Consider the following 27,758-nt stretch of genomic DNA (forward strand, 5'->3'; position numbering starts at 1 on the left):
CAACCAATAACAGGCTTCAGAAAGCAATTAAGATATTTAAAGTATATGTTTCTTTTTTATTTTATTTGGAAGGTAGTAAAATACAGTAAGACTGAACAAAGCCGGTCAAAACAGTGCACTAAAATTGGCACAGAACTTCAGAGCAGGTTACTGGGACAACAGTAATAGGTTCCGTAGTATGTCTTGTTAACTTCACAGTAGTTGTCCATTCAATCAAGTATAGTAAGATCAAACCAGAAACACAATATTATAAGAGTGATCAAAACATAATATTGAATAGAGCAAGACAATGGATCAAAACAAAGCAACAGTGAAAACAATAGTTGCCTTCAAAGGGAAGATATATGGAAATCCCTCATATTTGTTATATTGCATCCAGTTATCCTCCCAAGAGATGCTCAGACCTCTGGCCTCAGGTCAGCATAATCAACTCAACAATACAAGCATTTAGTTGCTCTATATCGCTTAGTTGCTACCAACACTGGCTCTCCTAGACACCTTCTAGTTGCTAAATGGCAGGGGGCATACATTTCTATTAATTATCCCAAATCTTTCTTTTGGCCATATAACAAGTAGTTTTATACAAATGACATCATCCTACTTATTGTTATCATGGTGAGACAATGCTTCTATAAGCAAATGGAATGTTTGGTTTGGTTGGTTTTTTGTGGTACTGAGGAATAACCCAAGGGTCTTCTCATTGACTAATACTGTGTCCTGGTTTTATAATTTTATTTGGAGACCAGATGTTGCTAAGTCACTAAATTGTGCAGGGTAGGATCATGTTTTGATCCTACCATGCCTCAGCCTCCCAGAAGATTGGGATTGTAGACATTTCCCACCACAGAAGTTTTCAATCCTATTTCCTACTCCTCTGTTCAAACACAGTTCATTGCTTCTTTTAGTATTAGGAAGTTAAAAAGCAGAAATAACCCTGCCCTGAACTTAGAATTTAAATTATTAAACATCATTAGATGTAATAATTCTGTCATTCTTCTGAGAGGTGTTTTGTTGTCTATTGTTTTGAGTTTGAAATTGAGAACTGACCCTAGGTTCTTGGGCATGTGAGGCAACTCCTGTGCTACTGATCTGCACACCCATCACACTAAAGGGTGTTTATGTAGGAATTCCAGCACCGCTCATCAAGGCTGACTGTTGCAGAATACTCCTGAGCAGCTCCAAACATGTCTGGCCCTCACTTCAAATCAAAGTGGTTCTCATGCTCATGGCAAAACTTCAAGTGATAGAGTTACTGAACTTGGTGTAGTTCCTGCAAATTTCCCCCAAAAGCTCCAATATAACTGTTCCTTATCTTACATTTCACTAGATGATGGTGCATCTTATGTGGCCAGAATCAAAGCTCATCCTCACTTTGACAATGCTGTAGAGCATCACGCGTGAACAAGCTTGGGAACCACTGCTTCAGACAAGACGTCCCGGGCTTACTAACCTCAGTTTGACCCAGGTATGTGACACTGCAATGTAGAAGACAATACATGAGTTCTGCAGAACAAAGATCAAAACCTTCATGCCAGGCTGTTTTCCCTAGGCAAAGCTAAGGCAATGCAGGGTTTCTGAGCTGTCAGCTTAGTGACAGCCCAGCACTATACAAGTGACTCCACAATCAGCACAAACGTTGCCCCAGCTCCTGGTCACACAATGCAGTTACTACAATTTATAACCTTTCCACCTTGCTGCTATGGGAACATTAAGCATCCTAATGATTCATGTGCTCTAGGCAGTGTTATCAGAAATGAGAAAGAGGAGCCCTACCTTCTCAAAATATAATCTAGTTTTTTCTAGGATTCACCATAGCAAAACTATCTAAAAACCTAGCTCCATGCCAGACCTAGTGTCATACCTTAGAATCCCAGCTACTCAGGAGTCTCAGACAGGATGATTATGAGTTTGATCTCAACCTGCTCAACACAGCAAGTTCATGTCTCTTAAAAATAGGTAACAGAAGCGCATGTGTGACAAGCACAATGGTGTGAATTCAATCCCCGTTACAAAAGAAAAAAAAAAGAAAAGAAACTAATAGGAAAACATGCCTCAATTTTTAGCTCAATCCGAGAGCAATAATGTACACAAACACTAGTATTAAAGATGGGGCATGAGAAAATGCTTTTAGTATACTTCAGAAAGGAGTCTCTAGACTCAAAAGTAAACACCTGGCATGCTATTGGTATAACATCCTAAAAATACAATTTTAAAACGTAGTTTTGCATCATTTAGTACAGGAAATTCTACCACTAGGTTATTCTATGACCTCATACTATAGCGTAGGAAAAAGCCCTTAAGCATGTCAGGTGTGTGGAAAGTCTTGTAAAACCAGGAGGTGACCAGAGTCTCCCATATTCTAAGGATCTAGGGCAGGAATAGACATTTGTACAACGGCCTGACTAAATCTCAGACACTAGTGGAGTCCTGGATAATAGGATGGTGAGCAGTTCTCCCATACCCTCATGCGCAGTGCAGACACATGGGACCCTCAAAACGATGGGAATTTTTCAGCCACTTGTGTTAAGACTCCCCCCACCATGATCTGACATATTCAGCTACTTGTAGAAGTAAGGAGATGAACATGGTCTTCTCATTACCATCTCAACAGTGTGCAGGCCACTAAAGTAAGTACCTCAACAGAGGGACCCCAGTCCTGATGTACCCCCAAGGAGCCACATATAGGTTGTGGCCACTGAAATTTGAGGATAGGAGCCAAATGAAGAGAGAAGACTCACATAATGATTTGGAAAAGATGGTCATAAGTTTGTCATAAAAGCACTGTTGCGGGATTTAAGATGTTGGAGACCCCAGTAGGGAAAACAAGAGGACTTTGTGTTAATTATACAGTGGCTCTACTGATCAAAGTGCCTGAGGAAAGGACAGAGGACAGGTCCCAGGTTTTACACATTTGGTCAAGAGAATCATGGTCTTGTGCATGGAACTTGTAGACAGGCAGAAGAACAAAGGCAGTTTCTCAAGATGTGACACGTTTATTTCTTGGTGGTCCTGCTCAGACATAACAGGACTTTATGGGAAAAAGAATTTATAAAATTAGACATACAGGGACACAATTTACTGTTTTATTTCCCCCATGGATGGTTTCTCTCGATGAGTTTTAACAGAAAGCATCACCATAATTACTATTTAATTTGGTAGTGGGGGCTAGGTTCCCCATTGGGCTAATGGAGAACTATAAGAAAGAGGAAAAGAACTCACGTGGTGGTTGTAACTGCATGACAATCCTCATGTTTTTCCTGTGCCACAACTCGTCAGGCAGGGTTGTGGATCCTCAAAGATCTGCGGTGGGTATATTAGTCAGCTTCCGGTATGACTAAAGCAAGGCTGTCATCACTGGTGATGGTCACTCTCCCACAGGATCCACAAGTGTGGTCATTCTGGATCCTGTTGGCTGGTCCATTTGTCTTGTGATGTTGGTTTCAGCCAGCTGCAGTGTCCAAGACACAAATGATGCAACTTTAACAGTAGTGTGTATAGATGAGATTACAGTGTGGGGACGAGGCTATATGGCACAAGGGTGGTAGGATTTAATTTTTTGACTCAGAGTCTCTCGATTTAAAGAGGTAAATTGGGTGTGTGCAAGTTATAAGCCTGTTTTGCTCTACCCAGCCATGGATAATCTTCATAGTAATTGCCACACTTGCTTTTGTCTCTTAGAGTTAATTTTTATAGTTTGTGGAGATAACTTATAATTTGACTTATAATTGGGATGGCCAGACAAATAAGATTTTATAAAGGAATGTGTGATGGTTTTGTAAAGTTAAATCAGACATGGAGGAGAGTTCAGGGCAGGACTTCACCCTGTCCCTAGGGTGTTTCTTAACAATGGTTTTTTCAATATTGTTTTAGCATCTGCCTCACACATTCTAACTTTCAGAGCTGTGAGGCTGGGAAGTTGTATGCAATTTGTATTTTATTTTCTGTATTTTATTTTTAAAATCTGTGTGAGCTCTTGAACTGTCTCAGCCGTGAATTCTGGCCCAGTGTCTTATCCCATATATAGGGCCAGTTCAAATCTTAGGATGACAGCCTTTACCACTACCATTATCAGTTTTAGTGCCTTTTCTGTCTGAGTTGGAGGCTTTGGCCTATTAGCGTCAACATACATTTAATACCGTCCCCCTTAGGGCAGTTCAGTGAGGTTCACAAGGAAGTTTTCACACTGGGTGGCACCATCTTGAATACCCAGGACCTGTCTATCCCTTATTTTTCAGTGTTTTGTGCACAGGTTACACAAGCAATGTAACAGCTCCAGTCACTGGAGTGAGCCATGTCACACAAATGTGATGATTCAGTGATGTGCCTCATGTGATTTTCTGCATGTGAGTCACCCTTCAGAAACCTTGGGGCTATCATTTGGGGTATAGCCTGTCTCTTATCAGAGAGTCTCCACATCCTTGCTTGACCAAAGTCTCATGTTCCTGGGTGAACTGTTTCTTTTTAAGTGAAGTATAACTTGAGTTCTCTTGGAGTGGGGCTTCTGGGGTGAGGGGTAGTGTGGGGACCCCATTTTTGCATTTTGAAGCCACCATAACAACCCATTTTGCTTCCCTGTGTGCTTTTTGGTTTTCTTAGGCCTCCATCATACCAGCCTGTGGATGTCCCCTGCATGGTACAACAGCTAGTTCTATGGGCGTTCACATAGCATTGAGGAGCTATAAAGTTTTCTCTTTTGTACCTTTTTTCTTCAGCAGTGAGGATCCCTCCGTCTTGTATATAATCCCATGAACATGAAGCATAGCAAAGGCAGACCTGAAATCAGTATAGATGTTAACCTTCTGGTCCTTAGCTAACCACACAGCCGGTTGGCTATTAATTCAGGCCTCTTTGTAGTGGTTCTATTAGGCAAAGGACCACTACCACAGACTCCAAATGTCACCAACATAAAGCCTATTCTTTGTTCCTCTTCCAATGCAAAACTGTTTTCATCTGTAAAATATCCAACATCTGTGTCTCTCAGAAGGCGATTTGTAAAATCTCCATGGCTTGAGATTACCTCATTCACAATTTATACCATCAAGAAGGAAGGCTTTTGGTTGGATAGGAAACAACGTGGCTAGGTTAATTGTGTTTCTTTTCTCTAGATTGATGTCGAAATTTTCACATAATAGCTCTAAGTGTGAGCTCTATGTGGGTTTGTGAATGAATTGTGGTTGTGTAGGCGATTGCTGAGATGTGGGCAAGGTGTTTGGGATAAGGGAGAGATGGTGAGAGAGACGTGGCTGTTGTGCAGTTAATTTGACCCATGTGTTTGCAAAGGTATCTTCCTGAGACATAGAGTCTAATGATATTTGGTGTCCCCTATAGTAAGTGATTGTTACCTGTTTTGGAAATTTTGTTGTCTCAAGCAGTTTGACAAGAGAGATGCATTAGGGATGGGGGTCCTTTGTGTATGTTTTTTTTTTTTTTGGTACCAGGGATTGAACTCACGACCTTATGTTTGCCAAGCAGGGACTTACGTCACAGAGCTAAATCCTGGGCCACAGTCCTTTTTGTATTAATTAGATTTTTTTCTGGCAAGTGGTATGATAGTAAAGGATATTAAATGTTTATCTGGAATCAGTATACATTTTTATGATTGTGTAATTATGTGAGGGCCCATGTGAAGGCAATTAGTTTTCCTTTTTGTGAAGATGTTTTAGGCGGCAGTGGGCCAATCTACAGGAAATAGGTCCTGTCTGGGGAGGTCATGTACATTGGACAATGGTTACATTACCTTAGAATCATTGATTATAGCATGTTTTGTTGTCTTTTGAGTGTTTCTGTTGGTTATTTTGGCATCTATGAATTTGGTATCAGAAGCTGTAGGGAGAGGAGTACTGTCAGTGTGAAGGAAGGGAGTAGGAGTCATCTGTGGGACCTCAACATAATTGTGGACAGGGCATCACATCAGCCATGGGAAGGCAGGTGGCTGGGTTGGGGTAGCTGCTGGCAGAGATGGTGATTGTAGGATTTTGTATGAGTATTAAGTCAACTTGCTGACGTGTCTGTGTGAAATAAAGTCATGGTGTAACGGGGTGACTGCATCATAACTGATTGTTACAGGGTGAACTTTTTGGCCTCTTGCATTAGTGTGGCTGCTGAGGCACGTGCTCAAAGGCAGCCAGGTCAGCTCTGTGCTGTGTTATCCAATTGTATTGAGAGGTAGGATACTGCTTGGAAAGAAGGGCTTGTTTGTGTGTATGTATGTGTTGGTGTGTGTTTTTTAAAACTCCTACAGCATTATGATCTTGAGAGGTGGAAAGCTTGGCTGGGTCAGGGAGAGTAGGGGCTGGGGCCTTTCAAAGGGCCTCTTTTAGTTTAGAATGTGAGGAGTGTATAGGAGTAGCAGGTTGAGAGGCTTTGACAGGGAATGTTTAGATGTCTTCCAGAGAGGTTGAGCTACTGTAGCAAAATTAGGAACTCAGAAATCAAAGAAGATTTTTAAACCTAAAAAGGAAAAGGTTGTTGTTTTGTAATTGGTACCTGGAGAGCATGGATACAGGCTTTGTGGTTTGAGTTTATAAAGTGAGTGATGGGGGTGAAAGGGAGACCCAAGAATTTAAACTGTGGTGTAATTATTTGGGCTTTACTGGGGACACCCTGTATTTGTGACTTGAGAGAAAGTTGAGAAGGGTAGGTATGTGTTGTATAGTCAGAGCACAGGATGGAGAACAGAGGAGAAACTATCTGTATATTGGAGATGATTGTTAGGTTTAAGAGTAAGACCTGTGTGGTCAACAGCAATGCCTTGGCTGAAGAAGTGTCGGTTGTCCCTGAAGCCTTGTGGTAGGACTGTCTAGGGAAGCTGTGTAGACTGCCATGTTTGGATTCGTCCATGTAAAGGCAATCATAGTGTAAGGGAATAGTGAAAAAGTATCTTTAAGGTCTAATACAAGAAGTGAGAGGTACATGGAAGAATAGGAGACAGCGCAGTGTAAGGCTTTGGAAGCACTGGGTGAATTGGTGTTACCGCACTGTGAATAGCTCTGGAATCCTAAACTAGATGACAGGGGTTGTTGGATTTGAAGACAGGGAGAACAGAGCTGTCATAAGGTGAGTGAGGAATTTTCAGAGGCCCATTACTTAAACAGCAAAGTATAGGTTGGAGCCCCCATTGATGTTTACGGGCTAGTGGGTATTGGGGAACAGAAGGGAAGACTGAGACTGTTTGAGGTGAATTAGCAGTGGAGTAACGTGGGTGGCATCAGTGATATTGGAGGTGACTCAGACTGCAGGGTGGAAGAGGAAGGAGGAAAGCACAAGGGCTGAGTCAGTGGCACATGACAGTTGGGGTTGGAATAGGAGAGCCACGGGGAGACAGAGAGAGAAAGAGACTATAAGAGAAATTGAGTTTTTTTTTTAATCAAAAGAAGGGTATAGGACAGGATGAGATAATAAGACAGTTGTATCTAAAGAAAAGGTTTGGAATCTGCAGGCAGTAGGTCCTGTCTGGGGACGTCATGGACATTGGCCATCAACTCCCACAAAAGAGAGTGCAGACAGGGAACATCAGCCTGAAAACTCCGGAAGAACACTATGAGTGGCCTCCATGTCAACAAAGAACTAGGGGGTTTTACCTGAGATGTCCAGTGAGAATCAGGGCTCTAAGACAGATGCCTTGGTGAGGGTCGTGGGTCCCGAGCCCCATCATTCCTCGTCAGTGGTCTTGCCAATCATATCAGCTGGTGATGAGTCCAAGGTGACAGTGCCCTCTCCTGTGAGGGCAGGGAAGGTGATGATTTCCTCGCTGTCTGGAGGCAGGACAGTTGCACTTCCAGAGGCCCTCTTGGTTGCAGATAGGACTGGTTCCCAGTTGTGGCTGCAGGGCAGGGCAGGCTCATGTCCAGTGTCATTTTTCAACTGCACTTGAAGCATGGTGGTAGGGGTGGGCTGGAGTTTTTTCTCTAGCCTGTGTCTTATCTTAAGCTCTGGGTGCTGCTGCTACTGTAGCTGCTGCTGCAATTGCCAGGAATGTGCCATGGAGTTTAGCTTGGAAGGCAGCCTTTTTAAGGTTGTCCTGGAATGTAACTTTTTTGAGGCTGTTTTGTTTTTGCTGTGTTTTCCTCCTGTTGAAGACATGAAAAGGCATATCTAAGAGTTCTCCCCAGAGAGATCAAGGTATGACTTTTTGAATTTAGTATGAGTGTCTGGTTGTGGTTGGGAAATAAAATAGGATTGCAATTGTTTGTTGAGGGGACAAGTGGAAGTAAGAATAACACAAAGATCTTTGTAGCTAGGATTCAATAATGAAGTTAAGCCTTTTTATATAATTGAATGGGTCAGCAACCAAGGATTTTACATAGTGGAAGATATGTGAGAGATCAAATAGGGAAAAGGGGACATGAACGGAGACTAAGCCTTGGGTTCCTGTCATCTCACAAAGGGGAAGGAGACTTTGGGGTGAGCATCATGTGAAAGGTGGCTGGGGTAGGGATACTGCAGACAGCATGTGGAAGGTTGCCAGGTGGCAGTGAGTGTGAGGGGCCTGGAGACCTGGCGAGAGGGAGGAGTGTGATCCGGAGGTGGAGGCAATGGGGACAGTGGAGTGGAGGAGAAGCAGGAAGCAGGGTGTGTTGGGGGGAGAGAAGACAGCAATGGAGCAGAAGTGGGGGAGGCAGGAGGTGACAGTGAAGATGGCGGCAGAGCAGAACAAAGGGCGCTTTGTGGGTGTGGTGGAGGAGGGAGAGCAGAGGTGAGAGCTGTCTGTAAGGTCAGCAGGACTGTCAGGAAAGGGTTTTCACAGTGTGGAGCAGGTCAAAAGCATTTGTGCTGCCCCACATGCCTGAATGAGGAAGGGGGCTGCCCTGAGAGCAAAAAAGTTCTGAAGATAAGGAGCCCAACCACTTACTTGCCTTATGATAGCAAACGTGTGTAAATCACAGGCCTATGAGCCCTGTCCCCCTTAGCTGTCTGAGAGTCTTCTGCATCACTCTTTGGATACAATCAGGTAAGTGGATGCCTCAGCTCTGTGGAGGATGGCAGAGAATGTGATGTTGCATCCATGTTCTGCATGTGTGCGGCCAGTCATTTAGAAGCCTTGCATCAAGGACCCAGGGCCCAACGAACTCAACTGTGTATGGTCCTCAGAAAAGAGAACATGGAAGAACATCCATCACCTCTGTCCTCCAACTGCCTGGACTTCTTGCCACTAGAAACATGTATGCGAACCAGAACCTAACCCCATGTCCTGGTAACCTCAGGCCTATGTTCAATTCTGAATGATAGGATGTAAACAGAGCTCCTGATGTCCATGTCATGATCATCAAGGCTGTACATAGAGCCCTATACAACTTGACTGTAAGCAGAGTGCCCCACATAAGGCACCATGTCCCAACTCACACAGGAGTGCATGGAGCCCTCCCCAAGTGAATGTGGGCAGAGCCCGGCCCTTGTCTTAAACACCATGGATGTGCACTCAGCCCTAAAGTGAATGTGAGCAGAGCCTTTCACTATCCTGAAAAACTCAGGCATGTATGTTGCCCTCTAAGATGTGACTGTGAGCAGAACATCCCTTGTGTCCTGATGATCTCAGGCACCGGAGGAGCCTCGAAGACTGTGGATGTGGATATAGCTCTTCCATGCAACAACAATTCCACGGAAGTGTGGCCCCGCTACAAAGCAGAAGGCAAGCAGAGCCTCATGCTCGACATCAGCATCACACATGGAACCCTCTACAGGGTGGGGGTGAGTACAGGCACACCATTTGCTGATCAACTTTCTCAGGTAGGTGGAAACCTTCAGCCACACAAAAGTGAGCTCAGCACCGTAGAGGGGTGCTCATCTTGTACATGTGGAGCCCTTTTCAACATGCAAAACACACACAGCGGCCCATCCCATCAATGCCTCAGGGCTGTGTGGAACTCTAACAGGAATGGGCACTGTGTGCCCACACACACAATGACCATCTCAGGCTCCTGTGGAGCCCTGTAGAACTCTGTGGGCAATGCCCTCTCCTGATCCGACAATCTGAGGCATGGGTGGAGCCAGCCAGGTGGTGATCACCTCTCCAAGTAACATCAAGAACCTTAGACAAGGAGGAAGTGAACACACTTCCCCATGCAAACTTCTACTGGAAATGTGAGCCCTCTCCAAGGTAAGTGCAAGCACAGGCCTCACAACTGTGATCCATCAGCTACGTGGGACACTCTACATTATAGTGTGAGAAATGTCCCATCACATCCTCACAACCTCACATGTTTGTGAGCACTGTATATAAAGTGACTCTGAGAACAGCCTCTGCCAGTGTCCCAACTATATCTCACCTGTGAGTTGAGCTGGCTTCCATCTACATCTGGCTGGAGCAGCCGAAGATTCAACGACAGATGAGTCCTGTCGAGAATTTACTATGCAAATGTGGACAGAGGCCTTCAAGAGACTTGAGTTACAAACAACATAGCGAACCTGTCCAGTATAAACGTGAGCCATCACGCAACCTGTCCTTACACACTCAGGCATTTGGGAACACCTTAGCGACATGAATGTGAAGAAGGGGTCTCCACATCCTTCCAATCGGGGGTCTCCAGTCTCTCTATGTCAGGTAAGCATAAGCAGGGCCTTTGCATCTCTGTCACCTGTGGAATCCTGCCACCAGGGACAGCACAGGAGCTCAATCTACATCTGACCCTCCCAGAAGAAGACAAACTGTAGCCTGCATCATTACCCCAGAGCCATTTCCTGCAGTAATGATCACACCCATGTGCAGAGGCCTCCAGAATGAGGTTGTGAACAGAGCTGACAATTTCCTCCATCCCTCAGACACATGTGGAAAGATCTGTAAGGAGAGTATGTGCAAACGCGCATACGCTGACACAGACACATAGGCACACACATGTGCATCCTCACCATCCCAGGCAACTGTGCAGCCCGGTGCAAACACAGACATGAGTAGCATCCTCCTGTGTCCTGAAAAACTCAAGCTCATACAGCATGATGGGAGCAGACCCTGCATGTCCTGCCAGCCACTCCCGTGCATAGACTCGTCTGCACCATGCATGTGAGTAGCACACTTTGCTCCTGACCTCTTGAACTGCTCCCACCTGCACATCCCAGAGTCACAAGGAGGACATGGCCTGGGAACTGCAAGACATGTGTGACAACAGAGGCAGCCTGGATTGACCCCTCAAACACCCACCCAAGAAGTACCAAGCCGACTCTTCACCAGCTCTGGTAAGTAGCACTCAGTCATTTTCCTCATTGCCGCTGGGATATGCATGGGAGCAGCGCACTGCATGTTCTGAACAACATCGGCAATTGTGAGGCCCTGGGGAACCAGGCTGTGAGCAGAAATCAAACTAACTGACCCCCTTAAGGGTGAAGACAACTTGCAAAATCCACATGTGACCAGAATCTCCACACATGTACCGAATGTCCAGGGTGGCAGTCACACTCTGGACGGTGTAGATGTGAGTGGGGTCTCTCGAAGGCAGACGGATTCAGGTACATGTGTGGCCTGCACGATGTGGATGTTAGGAGCACACTGACACCCCTTGTGTTGACCATCTGGGGCACCTGCAGGGCCTGGTACACTGTGGATGACAATGCGGCTCCACCCAATCCACATCACAGCAGGGATTTCTTTGTACTAGACCTCCCCATCATCTGTATGGTCAGATCTTCCTCTTATCTGCACCACCTCAGGAATGTGGTATGCTGTTAAATGTGCATCTTGTCTGATACCTTGAGAAAAAGAACATCGTCGGCCTCAGAAGAGTCCTGAAGAACAAGGACATGCACCTCAGTCCCCCTGTAGTGGACCTACCACTGATGCAGTTGTGATTCCTGTCCAATGTCTTGTACCCTGAGAACTCCATGACCTCAATAACCAACTGTAAACGGAGCCCTCTCTATTGTAAACCTGCATTCCCCTGACCTGTCAGCCCTGCCTCAAGCATGTATAAAACCTTTTGCATTGTGAACCTGACCTCAGGTCCCCCATCATGTCCTCCCTACTCCCACTTGTCTGATGCTTAGTGCAATGTCACCATCATTTTATTCACCTGTCCCATGGCATGGAGTCCAGCACAGAGTGGTGAGCACACACTCCTGTTCTGACTCTGCCATGAATGTGTGTAGCACCAAACACCACAGATGTGAGCAGGGCCACTCCGCCGTGTCTTGATGACCTCAGGCACTGCTGGAGCCCTGCACAATGTGGAAGTGTGTGCCCATCATTCATCTCCTGACCCACTCTGATGTGTGTGCCCTTTGCAAAGTCAAAGAGAACACAGCACAGACATGGCATATGCATCGTCACCTTGCATGCAGCCCTGTAGGAAGAGGACATGACAAGTGGTGCACCATTTCTGGACCCAGTGGCAGACTCTGTGAAAAAACTCTTTCACACAGTTACAGCCAGGGAACCACAGCCTGCCGTCATCAGCCTCACTAATGTGTGGCCCTCCCCAAGTGAATATGAGCAGAACCCTGCCATTGTCTGAAACACCACCGATGTGCACTCAGCTCTAAAGTGAATGTGAGCAGAACCTCTCACTGTCCTGAACAACTCAGGCATCTGTGGCCCGCTGCATCAATTGACTGACAGCAGAGCCTGCCCTTTGTAGTGACAACCTCATGCCCTGGAGGAGCCCTGGATAGAGGGGATTTGGACATAGCCTTTCCATACACCAAAAATCACAGGTAAGTGTGGCCCCGCTATAAAGAGAAGGCAAACAGAGCCCCACATACTGCAGACCTCAGCATCATGCATGAAGCCTTCTTCAGGGTGGAGGCAAAAAGAGGCACACCGCTTGCTAACCGCCACTATCAGGTAGGTACAAGCCTGCAATGACACTGAGGAGAGCAGAGCAGTGTAGAGTGGTGCTCATCTCGTGCATGTGGAACCCTTTTCAACATGTAACACGCACACAGCGGCCCATTCCATCAATGCCTCAGGCCTGTGTGGAACTCTCCACCAGGAAATGGGCACCATGTGCCGCACACACAAAGACCAACTCAGGCTCCTGTGGAGCCGTGAACAACGCTCTATGAGCAATGCCATCTTGTCTTGTCCAGACAAACTGAGGCACGGTTAGAGCCCAGACAGGCGATGATCACCTCTGCAAGACAAGAACCTCATCAAAGGAGGATGAGAACTCACTTCCCCCTTGCAAACATCTGCTGGGATTGGGAGCCCTCTCCAAGGTAAGTGGAAGCACAGGACTCATAACTTCAATCCATCAGCTACGTGGGACACCTCTACATTATGGTGTGACAAATGTCCCATCACATTCTCACAAACTCACATGTTTGTGAACACTCTACAAAGTGACTCTGCGAACAGCCTCTGCCAACACCCCAGCTACATCTCACCTCTGAGTTGGGCTGGCTTCCATCTGCATCTCTCTAGAGCAGTCCAGGACTCAACCACAGAAGACTCCTGGGGAGAATCTACTTTCCAAATGTGGACAGAGGCCTCCAAAGACAGAGAGACTGCACTTAGAAACAATATAGGGAACCTGTCCAGTATATATGTGAGCAAGGCCACCCTTCAACCTGTCCTGACACACTCAGGAATTTGGGAACACCTGAGTGACATGAAAGTGAAGAAGGGGTCTCCACATCATGCCAATCGGGGGCCTCCAGTCTCTCTACATCAGGTAAGCATAAGCAGGGTTAGGGTTGCATCTCTGTCACCTGTGCAGCCCTGCCGCCGTGGACAGCACAGGAGCTCGATCTACTTCTGACCCTCCCAGACGAATACAAACTGCAGATTGGCTATGACCAGAGCCATTTCCTCGAGTAATGATCACACTCATGTGCAGAGGCCTCCACAATGTGGTTGTGAACAGAGCTGCCAATTTCCTCTGTCACTAACCCACACTTGGAAAGATCTACAAGGTGAGTATGTGCAAAACCGCACCTATTTTGCAGCACAAATGCACATAAGCTCACACACACACATCTGCACAAACATATGCATTCCCAGCATCCCAAACAGCTGTTCAGCCCTGTGAAAACACAGACATGAGTAGCATCCTCCTTTGTCCTGAACAACTGAAGCCCATACAGCATGATGGGAGCAGAGCATGCATGTCCTGGCTACCATTCCTGTGAGTAGACTTGTCTGCATCATGCATGTACGTCGCACACTTTGCTCCTGATCTTTTGACCTGCTCCCACATGCACCTTCCAGAGTCACAAGGAGGACATGGCCTGGGACTTGCAACACATGCATGACCACAGAGGCAGCCTGGAGAGAACCCTCAAACACCCAAACAAGCAGTACCAAGCCGACTCTTCACCAGCTCTGGTAAGTAGCACTCAGTCATTTTCTTCATCGCTGCTGAGATATGCATGGGAGCAGCGCACTGCATGTTCTGAACAACATTGGCAATGGTCAGGCCCTGGAGAACCAGGCTGTGAACAGAAATCAAACTACCTGACCCCCTTAAGGGTGAAGACAACTTGCAAAATCTACATGTGACCAGACTCTGCTCACATGTGCCTACTCTCCAGGGAGGCAGTCAAAATCCGGTGGATGTACATGTGAGTTGGGTCTCTCACAGGCAGACGGATTCAGGTGCATGTGTGGCCTGCACGATAGGGATGTTAGGAGCACAGTGCCACCCCTTGTGTTGACCATCTGGGGCACCTACAGTGCCTGATACACTGTGGACGACAATGAAGCCCCTCCCAATCCTCATCACAGCAGGGATTTCTTTATACAAGACCTCCACATCATCTGAATGGTCAGATCTTCATCCCATCTGCACCACCACAGGAAAGTGGAATCCTGTAAAATGTGCATCTTGTATGATACCTTCAGATAAAGAACATTGTGGGCCTCAGAAGAGTCCTGCAGAACAAGGACATGAACCTCAGTCCCCCTGTAGTGGACCTACCACTGATGCAGTTGTGATTCCTGTCCAATGTCTTGTACCCTGAGAACCCCATGACCTCAATAACCAGCTGTAAATGGGGCCCTCTCTATTGTAAACCTGCATCCCCCTGACCTGTCATCCCTGCCTCAAGCATGTATAAAACCTTTTGCATTGTGAACCTGACCTCAGGTCCCCCATCATGTCCTCCCTACTCCCACGTGTCTGATGCTTAGTGCAATGTCACCATCATGTTAGTCCCCTGTCCCATGGCATGGAGTCCAGCACAGAGTGGTGAACACACACACTCCTGTTCTGACTAGGCCATGAATGTGTGTAGCACCACACACCACAGAGGTGAGCAGGGCCACTCCACCGTGTCTTGATGACCTCAGGCACTGCTGGAGCCCTGCACAATGTGGTTGTGTGTGCAGATCATCCATCTCCTGACCCGCTCTGATGTGTGTGACCTTTGCAAAGTCAAAGAGAACACAGCACAGACATGGCATATGCATCGTCACCTTGCATGCAGCCCTGTAGGAAGAGGACATGACAAGTGGTGAACCATTTCTGGACCCAGTGCAGACTCTGTGAAAAAACTCTTTCACACAGTTACAGCCAGGGAACCACAGCCTGCCGTCATCAGCCTCACTAATGTGTGGCCCTCCCCAAGTGAATATGAGCAGAACCCTGCCCTTGTCTTAAACACCACAGATGTGCACTCTGCTCTAAAAGGAACGTGAGCAGTGCCTCTCACTGTCCAGAACAACTCAGGCATGTGCAGTCCGCTGTATGATTTGACTGATAGCAGAGCCTCCCCTTTGTCCTGACAACCTCAGGCTCTGGAGGAGCCCTGGACAGGGTGGATGTGGACCCAGCCTTTCCATACTTCCAAAATCCCAGGTAAGTGTGGCCCCACTATAAAGAGAAGGAAAGCAGAGCGCCACATACTGCAGAGCTCAGCATCATGCATGAAGCATTCTACAGGGTGGAGGTAAGAGGAGGCACACTCTTTGATGACCAACTCTCTGACGTAGGCACAATCCTTCAACAACACAGAGATGAGCAGAGCACTGTGGAGTGGTGCTCATCTTGTGCATGTGGAACCTTTCAACATGCAACACACACACAGCCCCCAGTTCCATCAATGTCTCGGGAGTGTGTGGAACTCTCCACCAGCAAATGGGCACTGTGTGCTCACACAAACAATGACCATCTCAGGCTCCTGTAGAGCTCTGTACAACTCTCTGTGAGCAATGCCCTTTCCCGAGAACCTGAGGCATGGGTGGAGCCCAGCCAGGTGGTGATCCCCTCTCCGAGTTCTGTCAAGAACCTTACACAAGGAGGACGTGAACACACTTCCCCGTTCATACTTCTGCTGGGAATGTGAGGCCTCTCCAAGGTAAGTGCAATCACAAGCCTCACAACTCCGATCTATCAGCTACGTGGAACACCTCTACATTATGGTATGAGAAATGTCCCATCACATGCTCACAACCTCACATGTTTGTGAGTACTCTATAAAGTGGCTCTAGGAACAGCCTCTGCCAGCGTCCCAACTACATCTTACCTCTGAGTTGAGCTGGCTTCCATCTATGTGTGGCTGGAGCAGCCCAGGAGTCAACCGTGGAAGAATCCTGTCGAGAATCAACTATGCAAATGTGGACAGAGGCCTCCACAGACGAAGAGACTGGACTTACAAACAATATAGGGACCCTGTCCACTGTACATGTGAGCAAGGCCACCCCTCAAAATGCCTGCGTCCTGACATGCTCAGCCATTGGCGAACATGTGAGTGACATGAATGTGAAGAAGGGGTCTCCATGTCCTGCCATTCGGGGGTCTCCAGTCTGTCCTGCTGTAGCAGGTAAGCATAAGCTGGGTCTTTGCATCTCCTATGGAGCCCTGCTTCCATGGACAGCACAGAAGCTCTGCCTACTTCTGACCCAGTCGGAGGAGTTCAATCTGTGCAGCTTGGTTGTGACCAGAGCCATTTCCTGTGGTAATGATCACACCCATGTGCGGAGGTCTCCACAATGAAGTTGTGAACAGAGCTGCCAACATCCTACATCCCGCAGCCACATGTGCAACGATCTGCAACGTGAGTATGTGCGTAACAGCACCTCTATCCCAACACAAACACACATATGCACAACAGACAGATCCGCACATACACATATGCATCCTCACCATTCCAGGCAGCTGTGCAACTCTGTGCAAACCCACACATGAGTAACATCCTCCTGTGTCCTGACCATCTCAAGCCCATGCAGCATGATGGGAGCCCAGCCTGCATGTCCTGCCAACCATTCCTGCGAGCAGACTCATCTGTACCATGCACGTGAGTATTACACTATGCTCGTGACCTCTTGACTTTCTCCCACGCGCATACCCCAGAGTCACAAGGAGAACATGGCCTGGGACTTGCAAGACATGCATGACCACAGAGACACCCTGGAGAGACCCCTCAAACGCCCAAGTAAGCAGCACCAAGCCGAACCTTCACCACCTCTGGTAAGTAGCACCAAGTCATTTTCCTCATTGCCGCTGAGATATGCACAGGGGTAGCGCACTGCATGTTGTGAACAACGCAGGCAATTGTGAGGCCCTGTAGAACCAGGCTGTGAGCAGAAACCAAACTACTCGACCCCCTCAAGTACCGAGGACACCTTGCAAATCTTACATGTGACAAGAATCACCCTCATGTTCCGACTTTCTAGGCTGGTAGTCACACTCTGGATGATGTACATGTGATTGGAGTTTCTCACAGTCAGATGAATTCAGGTACATGTCTGGCCTGCACAATGGGGATGTCACCAACACTGCAACACCCTTTGTGCTGCCCATCTGTTGCCCCTGCAATGCCTGGTACACTGTGGATGAGAATTGAGCCACACCTCATCCCCGTTAGAGTAAGCATTTGTTTATATAAGACCTCCGCATAGACTCGATGGTGAGATCTTGTACCATCTGCATCATCTGATGCATGTGGAAAATGTGCATTTTGTATGATACTTTGAGATAAAGACTATTGTCAGTATCAGCAGAGTTTTGGCAAACAAAGACATGAACACCAGTCCCCCTTTGGTGGACCTACCTCTAATGTGTCTGTCATCCCCATACAATGTAGTTGTTCCCTGAGAGCCCCATCATCTTAGTAACTGGCTCTGTATGTTGCCCTCCAAATATTAAAGTAAGCATAGCTTTGCCTGTTACCTCAGTTGTCATTACCATGGGAGTTACATAGGGAATGTTTTACAATGTGAAGTAGACCTGAATAGTCCCCATATCCTCATCACCTGTGTGATGCCTTAAAAGATTTGTTAATCTAGCTGCCTTTCTCCTTTGTGGGCAATTCTAGAATGTCATGATCATTAACTTCCCTGTCCTGACCTCCTCAGGAATATGTGGATATCTGCAAGGCTACAGTTCCATATCTTGATGCCCTTATGCCTTGGTGTTGCCTGGCCGATCATGGATATGAGAAGAGACCCTCCATTTCGTGACAGCATCCAGTGGGTTCTACCTTTACACGGTCAGTGTGATCAGAGCTCACATGTTATATGCATCACCATCAGATATGGAGCCCTGTGCAATGAGAAGCGCTGCAATATTCATCCGAACTCGGGCCCTTGGAAAACTTTTGCAGTTTGAATGTGACCAGTAGGACCCCATGTGGTCATTACCTCTTCAATGTGAGGAGCTCTCTTTAGTGTGAAAGGAAACCGCGCAGCCTAAGTTCTCAGGAGCTCAGGAATGTGTGAAATCCTCGGCAGGGGTATGTGACAGCAGCCCCCGTACAAATGCTAGCATCTCAGCCATGGGTGCAGTGCTAGAGAGTACATGGCCTGAGTTGTACCCTTACTATTCTGATGGCACAGATATGGGTCCTCAACATGGATATTCAACAGTTCCCTTAATATCATGGTCAGCTCCATGGTATGGGGATCCCCTATACACCTACACAATGAAAAGGTGAGCATCAGTTCCATGTGTCCCTGTATTACTGACATGTGTGGATCCCTGTGTGTGGACCTGAGGATGTGCTCAGAACCACTGTATCCAGCCCCTCTCAGGTCCTTGGAGCCCTGTCACTAGGAGGAGGTCCTCAGAGCCTTCCATTTCCTGACCATCTGAATTTCCTGACCATCCTGAAATTCTCCAAATCAGGGAACTGAGCACTGCCCCTTGTTTTGACCACATCAGGTACCTGAAGCCTTCTGTAATGCTGTTGTGAATGGAGCACCTGATTTCCCTTCCTTATCTGGCATATGCCACAGATAAAAGTAGGGACGTCATTATCCAGACCATTTCAGAAATCAACAGAGACCTCTTAACATGGATACTCAACAGTTCCCTTAATATCATGGTCATCTCCATGGTACATGGATCCCCTATTCACCATGAATGTGACTACTGTCGCACCCATGTTCTGCACTACTCAGGTGTGGGTAGACTGCTGTATACCATGTGTATGTGAGAAGAAACTCACTCATCCATATCCAAGTGTCCTCAGGCTTTTATATCCCGGCCAAGCACCTACTTGACCTACACATGAACAGAGCCTCCCATGTCCAAACCCCTCAGGCTGTATGTAGAGCTGTCCACAATGTAGATAGAAAATACCCACCCTACTGCCTACTTTCTACAGGTGTGTGTGTGGAGCCATCTACAATGTAGATGAGAGTAGAACCTAACAGTGCCACGCCCCATCCCACATATGGAGCCCTATCCTGAGATGCTGTGAGTAGAGCTCTCTACCACCTCATTCTGATTCTTAGCCTTGTCTCAGCCACTTCAGCAATGCTGTATGGAGGTCACTCCTCCCCAGATAAGAGCAGCACCCCTCCATCATGACTGACCACGTCAGTTGTGTGCACAGCTTCTTCCTCATGGAAGTGAGCAGAGGCCACCCCATGTCCTGACTATCTCAGCTGTGTGAGGAACCCTCCATAATGTGGACGTTCAAAATGCCCAGTCCTGAACATTGCTTAGTGTCTGCTCTTTACAATGGGAATATAGACAAAGGCCTCATCCTGTGACCATCTGAGGTGTACAGAACCTGCTAGAAACTTAGTATAACCAGAATGTCCCCATCTTCATACTCTGGCCACTATAAACACATGTGGAGGTCTCTACAACGTGGGTGTAAGCAGTTGTGTACCACATTTCCTAACCATCCCAGGCATAAGTGTGGGAACAGCCATACATTGTTGTGTGTGGATGAGCTCAGAGCTACCCTGTCCTGATCACTGCAGGTGTGTGGCTGCCTCTCGGACATGAATGTGAGTGGAAAACCATGTCTTCAGTATTTCACATATGTGGACCTTCCCTCAGGTCAGTGTGAACAGAAGGCCCTCAACCCACATTCCTGGTCATCGCAGGTGTGGGCTGGCTCCTTTAAAATATGCCTGTGAGGAGAGTTCCCCGTGTCCTACAAGGTAGATCACAGCAGAGGTCCCCCATATCCTGACTCTCCATAGGGAAATCTGAGAGCACAACCTAAATAAAGGAAATGAAGTGCAAACAGCAAACAACACAGAGCTAATGCCACAGCCTGAGCTCTGACTGCTTCCTACCCTTGTATAACAAACTGTCTTTGTATCTTTTTAGATCACTTCAGCCAAGTAAAGGATCATCTGTCAAAGTCAACTCAGGACCAGGTGGCTTTCCTGACACACACTCGAGGCAATATAAAGTTGAGAAAATGTCCAAAGTTTTTACCCTGAAGCTTAACTACAGTTAGGCACAGCAAGGCACTGTAAGACTTTTTCAGCCACTGACGCATTTTAGAAACAATCAAGTTTGAAGTAGGCTATGACATAGCCTGAATTGAAAAGGTTAACTGAATATAGCCTCTCTGCACTGTCATCCTGCATGGCCATAGCAGGACTGAAGGGCTGCTGCTTAGGACACTGTGAATCCTGATTTCAGCAAAGCCCTCTTGGTGACATCTTGTGAAAACGTTCCATAGTGCAGCCCTCACAACTGAATGGCAGGTAGGCTGTTTACCAAACCCTCAGCATGGAACACAAGCCTGATTCTGGGCCCCATGCAGAGACAAGCTGGATGTGCTGGTCAGAGCTATATTCAGGACAGCAGGAAAACACTGAGGCACAGTAACTGTCAGTTTTCTGCAGGGAGATCTGCCTGAGACGCATCAAGCAGCTGAAAATGCATCGATGTCACTGGTTTCAGAAATGTTTGGCGTATGCACCCTCGCTTATCACCCACTCCAAACACAGATCCCAAAGCATCTCTGCAAAGTAGAGGGCCACACTATAGTGGATGGTGCCACTCACCGAAACAGAAGCACAGTGGGATGGCAGGCACACAGTGACATCCTGGAACACACTATGAGGGTGACCGCTGGATGTCCCCAACAGTACAACTCTGCTTTATTCTGACATCACAGCTGTGCCTCTCAGTTCATCATGGAGGACACACAGGGCCCATGGTGCAGAAGCTGATTAGGGGACTCACAGGACAAATGGCGTCTCTGCATCACACCGCCTTGCATACTGCCTCCCACGGCCTATCAAAGGCAATGGTAATGGGGTGAAGCTATCTGCTCAAGGTGGCTGACTGGGGGAAAACATCTGGCTTAACCATAATGCTGGCACTTCCAGAGCACTAGCCACCACCCAGTGTTGAAATATATGCACTGAAACTCTCAGGTAACTAGGAAAGCAAATCCTTCCAACCTAGAACAGAAGGACAAGATTCAATACTGCTGTCTTTACTGAAAAGTGCATGTAGGGCTGGGAATTTAGCTCAGAGGCATAAGTGCCTGCCTTGCAAGCCTGTGGTCATGAGTTCGATCCCTGGTACTGGTAAATAATTTTTTAAAAAGTGCATGTAAATCTTTATGCTACACAAGGGATCTTGTACAAATTCCCTATGATGAACATGATGATTATATATCTGAAATGTATTACCAATGCACTTAATTAAGAAATAAAACAACATGAAACAGTATTCTCCACAGTATCAAATTTTAAAATGTACCTGGGCTTCCTCAGCCCCTGGGCCTGCTGCAACCTGAGGCCTCCTACACCACTGGGAGCACTTGAACTCACCCACGGCAGTTCCTTCCGGCAGCTTCAACTGGTACAACTGGAAATCAATACAAATGTGGAGCAACTGCGTTTAGTAAAGGTGCACGAATTCCAAGTAAGCTGTTGCGAACTTTTCCTGAGACAGGAAAAAACAAAACCGTTAACAGGTGCTGAAAAGGGTGTGGGGCAACTGACAGAACCAGTGTGTATTTGTGGACAGCAGCTTGGTACACCACTTGGCCCATCAGGCAACAGGGAGACCTCAAAGGGGCCACCCCTGCACAAGGAGTGGGACCCACAAGGCCATGGAGCACCATGCAGTGCTCTGAGCAGGCTCCTCAGTCTCCACCAAGATCCTCACAAGAGTCAGAGGGTAAAGCAGGCATCGCAGAGCCAGGTGAGGCCTTGACTTTAAGACGTATTTTTGTCAAAACACAGAAATTTTTGGGTTCAAACAGTATTTCCGGGACTGTGGCTAAGAAGCAGGCTTTTTATGTTCCTTACATAGACCCTTCTGAGCTATATCAATGTCTTAACCTAGTACCTAAGGAAAAGTATCAAATGATCAGAAAGGTCTCAGCCAACAGCTCAGATCCCACATTAAGAGGTTCCAGGTCAATGTGAGGAAAGAAAAAAGAACATAAGGTCAGGTGTACAATCTCCCATGTACAGTGTCATGTGAGGTGAGATAGCTGGAGCTGGGTGGTGTGGTGCATACCTACAATCCCCACACTAGAGGGTGAGGCTAGAGGATTTAGGGGTCAGCCCTCACAATGATTGGCAGATATACCTGACAAATAAATACTTGTGCAATCAACCTGTACCATGGCATGATTCTGTAGGTGTGTAACTTGTAAAATGAGTTCTACATAAAGTAGAATAACACAACTATCACCACTGCATGGCTACCATTGGATTGTAAGGGCACATTAGGCCATGTGACACTAAAGCCGAGCAGGATGCTGGTGGCCTCCAGAATTCTCCATGTCAGGCTTCTCCTCAGCCCTCAACCTAATGTATGTACATGTACAACTACACTTACATGCCTCACACATGCACACACTTCTCACACCTCACCTCACCACACAGCTCCAGATCATCCCCCACAAAGTTCTGTTTCCTTCACTTGGGCACAGGAACACTATGCTTTTGTAGGTGGGGCCTCAGTACCTGTTTTGGCTACATGGATATTGTGGTTACCAATGTTCTCATTTCCTTCATCTGAATCACCCCTCTGCAATCCATCTCTGTGTTGTTTTTCTCCATGGCATGAATCACTTGCTTTCTGAGCTTCTCAATCATGGGCCTGTATCTGGTAGATGCAAGCTCACTATATCCCTGTTGCATCTTCAATTTTGTCAATGTGATTAGAATAATGTCCATGCACAAGAGGAACCAAAGGCACATTTTCTCAATGAAAACAAGAAAGAAAACGTGAATCAAAATGCAGAATATTCTTACCCTAGAAAGCATTGAAAATCTGCAGCAGGTAGCTAGGGCTGCTAGTCCTATGCACAACCATGTAGGAAGACAAAAGCCGGAGTTTCAGTCAGGATGGTGGCTGTGAGCTCCTGGAGCCAGTCATCCTGAGGTCCCCCAAGCCCACCTACCACATGTGCCCCGTGCAGACTCTTACTCGCTGCAGTGCACCCAGCAACTCCAACCAAGGCCCTCGCATATTCACATAAAGAAGTGATGACTAATCTCTGTCAGCACAAGTGGTGCAGTGGGGACTGCTGATCTCTTTAATCCCCTGATACCCTGCAAACAACAGTAGTGGCACCAGCACCATGCAATTGTCTGCACTCACCTGTGCTCGCATGTGGGTGCCCTTGGGAGCCTCCTATGTGGAATGACCTCTGGTCCCACATTTCTGCAAGTGCAGGTGCTACTATTGCTCTAGGGTGCACAGAGCATCCCACTGCCAACGCTTTCTTTCACATTGCAGCTGACCAGTAACAACCAGAGGACACGGCAAAGGTGTACTGTATACCTGTGCAACATGGTGTTGCCATTTCCTGGTCCCACTGGCTGCTGGAGGTGTCTCTGATGGCCAGGGCAATTCGACAGTGGGCTGATTCTGTCGGTGTTATTGTTGGCATCCAACTGGTGCTCAATTATTAATAACCAAGGTGCAAAAGACAGGTGGTAAAAAACAAAACAGCAAAATCAAACCAGAGGATAGGGACTGTTACAGTACAGTTTCTCCTCACTAAAAGCCACACAAAGGCAGTGAAGATCTATCTGTGAGGGCACCAGCTGAGGGAAGGGTTAACTTGTCTCTACCAGCTTGTATCCTCAAGGAGGGCCTCTGCTATGTGGTGGCCTGGAGCCTCTGAATGTGACATCAGAGCATGTGACAGGGAAGACCAACACTGTATTCAGCCCTTCAACACTTACAAATGATAAGCTAGTAGGATTGCTGGCACAGGCCTATAGTTCCAGGTACTGTGGAGGCAGAAGCAGTAGCACAGAAAGTTCAAGTTTAGCCTGGGCAGCTTACTGACGTACTAGCTCATGTAATAATAAAAATAAGGAATCAGGTGCAAGGGCTAGGGACGGAGCTCATTTCTGGCATGTTTAAGACCCTGAGTTCCTTCCTGAGCACTAGACAAGCAAATGGTTCCAGCTTCCCTCCTCATACAAATACAGAAGAGAAAAGCTAGATTTGGTTTATGCCATAAGAGTGGTACTTTAGTTGTAAAATATCACAAAGCTAAAGCACAAGTAATAGGAAGCTCAGGAATGTTAGTCTCACACTTAGGGCCACTGTCACTCAGGGCCCAGTGGGCTCCAAAAGACGCAGCTGAAAAGGTGAACTCCTGGACTGGGATTCTGACTTGTTTGGAGTCAGTGGACAGGAGAATGGGGCCGATCCTTGGGTTCAGACTGGGAAACATGGATGCGTAGGGATTGACCTCAACCAGAAATAGACCACTTCCCGAGGAAATTCATGATATTCTTCTCAATCTCTGAAATTGTATTGATAGCAGTCAAAATATGTCACTGCTACCAATAGATGACTGAGAGAAGAAAAGGCAAATTCTAGGTGATATCCCAGGCCACAACTCATAATCGCTATGGATTACATCCAGTAGCCATAGAAAGTAGCTGTGTACTTAAAAAGACAACAGTTTCATTGGAGACAAAATTCTCACTGTAGTGTCTATGCTGGCTGTGAATTCAAACATGTAGCCCATGTGACTTCAAAATCAAGGTTGTCCTGCCTCAACAGCCGAAGGGCTAGGACTACAGCAATGTGTCACCACCCTTTCTGAAGATAAGACAGTCAAAAGTCAAGAAAAACAAATTATGTTTTCATTGCAAGGCTAGCGGTAACATATCCACCCATCCTGAAACACTCTACTTTCACGGTTAATCAGCGGTAGCTTCCTTCTGTCACTTGCCAATGTGAGGCCCTATTCTCAGGGTCTCAGTCTCTGCAGGGCCAGTGCCATACGGCTCTCCTTGCATAGCATGAGATCCTGAATGGCAGGATTGTTTCACTCCACAACCTGGGGCCGGGTGTTCACCAAGTACCTCTCTAGCATATTGGCTCTTCCAAGTGTAGGGCAGTCAGTACTACACATACGACCTGCTGCAGAGCTTTCTCTTCCATGCACCTAACTCAGAACTCAAAATCAGCTAGATGTGATGGTGCATAACTATGGATCCGAGGTGAGGCAGGAGACAGCAATTTCAAGGCCATGTAGGAACCTTCAAAAGAACTATAGCTTGAGGTGCATGGCAACGTCTCCATGGCTTCAATCCTCGTACTGCAAACAATCAACCCATCAGGAATCCAAACTACTCAATACATTGGTGAAGGTCATATATAAGATGACGTAGGTGCTCTTGATATCCGAAGGCACTAACCCAGCACTGCTCCTCCACATTGGTAACAGATTGTAGTTTGTTCTATTTTTGCATCACAATGACACCAAGTCAATGGCAACCCAGAACGTTAATTTTCTCCCTACCGTTGGAGAAGGACAGTTGGTCAGGCTTAGCTGTATGCCTCTGCCTATGTGTCTGTCACATGCCAAGGCATAGGCAGACTCCTACGAATACATCAGGAGCCTTGTCTATGTTCACTCACACAAACTGAGTCACTTGGGTATGAGGAGGATTTATTCCTCTATGGGCATTGACTGAAGGCACCAGTCTCGACTGCCTGGTTACCAAGGGCTTCTCTATTGGGTGGCATAGGATACAGCAGATCGTGTCCGAGGTAATGATCTGGAAGCGACATATGCAAGGCACAACTATAGAGTCTTTTTGATCTCCTCTCACAAATGACTTCCCTCCGTTTCTGCTGTGTTCTGTTCACAAGGTTTGCTTACCTACTGTGCGCGATCAATAAAAACTGTGCACGCTGAGGGACCACAAGAGAGGCATCCTGCCTCCAGGATGGAGGGTCTGACAACATATGCCAAAGACACTGGGGAAACATTCTGTCATGACCAGAGCATTAGACACAAAAGCCTTCACTCATGTGGCTGAACACTGAAGCTAAGGCATTCACATCTTCCTCCCTATAATACACATGTTATGCCAGGGCTCCCATAGTACTTGCCACATGCTATGTACCAGGTCCAATTGGCATGATGTCACATGAATGAATGTTGACAGCTGGTGTCCACCTAGATATGGCCCATTTACATACATCTTGTGTTGGTTTCTTGTCTCTTTAAGCCAATACAAAATACCTCACACCTAAAATTAAGGTTCAAAGCGTTATTTAGCTCACAGTTTGTGGAGGTTTCAGTCTGTAATCATCTGTAAGGAAGGGTGGCATGACTCAGGGGCAACTGTTCATGGCCATAGAAGACAGCAAAAGCAGCAAGAGCAGGAATCAAAAGAGTGCATAGTAAAGTCTCTTTCTGTCCCTTACATTTCCTTGTTAGCTACACACCGTAGGATAGCCAACATGCAATACGATACGCATATCCATATACAATAATCAATGTAATATAACATACCTATAATCCGAGCATAGGACCATAAATCAACTGGAAATTCTAGAAACCTGCGTCCATGACTGCATAAGGTTTAGGGACATCTAGACACAAACCTTAACAGTGGCAATCTAGAAATTAGTCCCTCACCTGCTTCCCCTCTCCACACTCTTTCACAGTCCATCTGCACTTTCTAAGTGGACCTTACCACCTTCCTTGTGATCTTATTGATTTGCCTCTCTTTAGAATGCAAACTCACCAAATCACAGGTGTGGCTCATTTGTTCACAGCTATTAGAACAATTTCCAAACACAAGTCTAATCCAAAGCCCAAACAGAGCAAAGCAATAGAAAGAACAAATGAATGGATACAATGATGACAAATAGATGAAATAGAAAGATGACAGGAAACCCAGAGCGTGCTTACCATACAAAGCATGCACCGAAAATGCTGAGCAAGTAAAGAGGGCTCTGAGTCCTACTTCCCATGCACACAGGAAAAGACAGGCTGCAGTTCAGGTCAAGGTGCTCGGCTCTGGTACCTGTAGCCGGGGACATCTCAGCTGCTGTGCTGCCCCTAGCCTTCCAGATCCACCAGAGCTAGCACCACAGAAAGGCACCCGTGCAAGCACGTGGAGCAGACTCAGTCACCAGTACGCGTGGCCTATATTAGCACTCTCCCCAACGGTCTCCTTCCTGCATTGGTGAGCTGCCCAAGGGTCATAGCCACGCCCCTAACTGAACAGATAGGCAAGTGACCAGGTGCACAGTCCAGAGGAGGTTCCAACTGACCCCTTGCATCAGGTTCGCGCCAGACCCGCCTTCCGGATACCGGTGCCTCTCATTGGGCGAGAACTGCTGCCCATCTTCTCAACCACCAATGGAACACGGCTGCCGCAGGAGGCCAAGCTAGTAGGTGTCAGG

At 46.9% G+C, this 27,758-nt stretch overlaps 2 long non-coding RNA genes across 3 annotated transcripts; one reads left to right on the forward strand and one right to left on the reverse strand.

The window, feature by feature from the left end:
* Positions 1 to 27: 27 nt before the first annotated feature.
* LOC134472475 (uncharacterized) lies at positions 28 to 27,758 on the reverse strand. Its single transcript, XR_010042300.1, has 6 exons — positions 23,871 to 27,758; positions 21,899 to 22,013; positions 7,581 to 8,069; positions 4,700 to 4,773; positions 3,220 to 3,448; positions 28 to 1,475 (listed from the first exon to the last, which is right to left on the reverse strand). It is a non-coding gene; the product is annotated as an uncharacterized LOC134472475 (long non-coding RNA).
* LOC134472476 (uncharacterized) lies at positions 8,036 to 22,700 on the forward strand. Of its 2 annotated transcripts, XR_010042301.1 has the most exons (5): positions 8,036 to 17,333; positions 18,221 to 18,354; positions 19,471 to 19,562; positions 20,078 to 20,156; positions 20,433 to 22,700. It is a non-coding gene; the product is annotated as an uncharacterized LOC134472476 (long non-coding RNA). The 2 variants fall into 2 exon arrangements; XR_010042302.1 differs by lacking the exon at positions 20,078 to 20,156.

The sequence above is a fragment of the Cavia porcellus genome, unplaced genomic scaffold, assembly GCF_034190915.1.
Source record: "Cavia porcellus strain 051 isolate PalLab524CR breed Dunkin Hartley unplaced genomic scaffold, mCavPor4.1 scaffold_23, whole genome shotgun sequence".
NCBI lineage: Eukaryota > Metazoa > Chordata > Mammalia > Rodentia > Caviidae > Cavia > Cavia porcellus.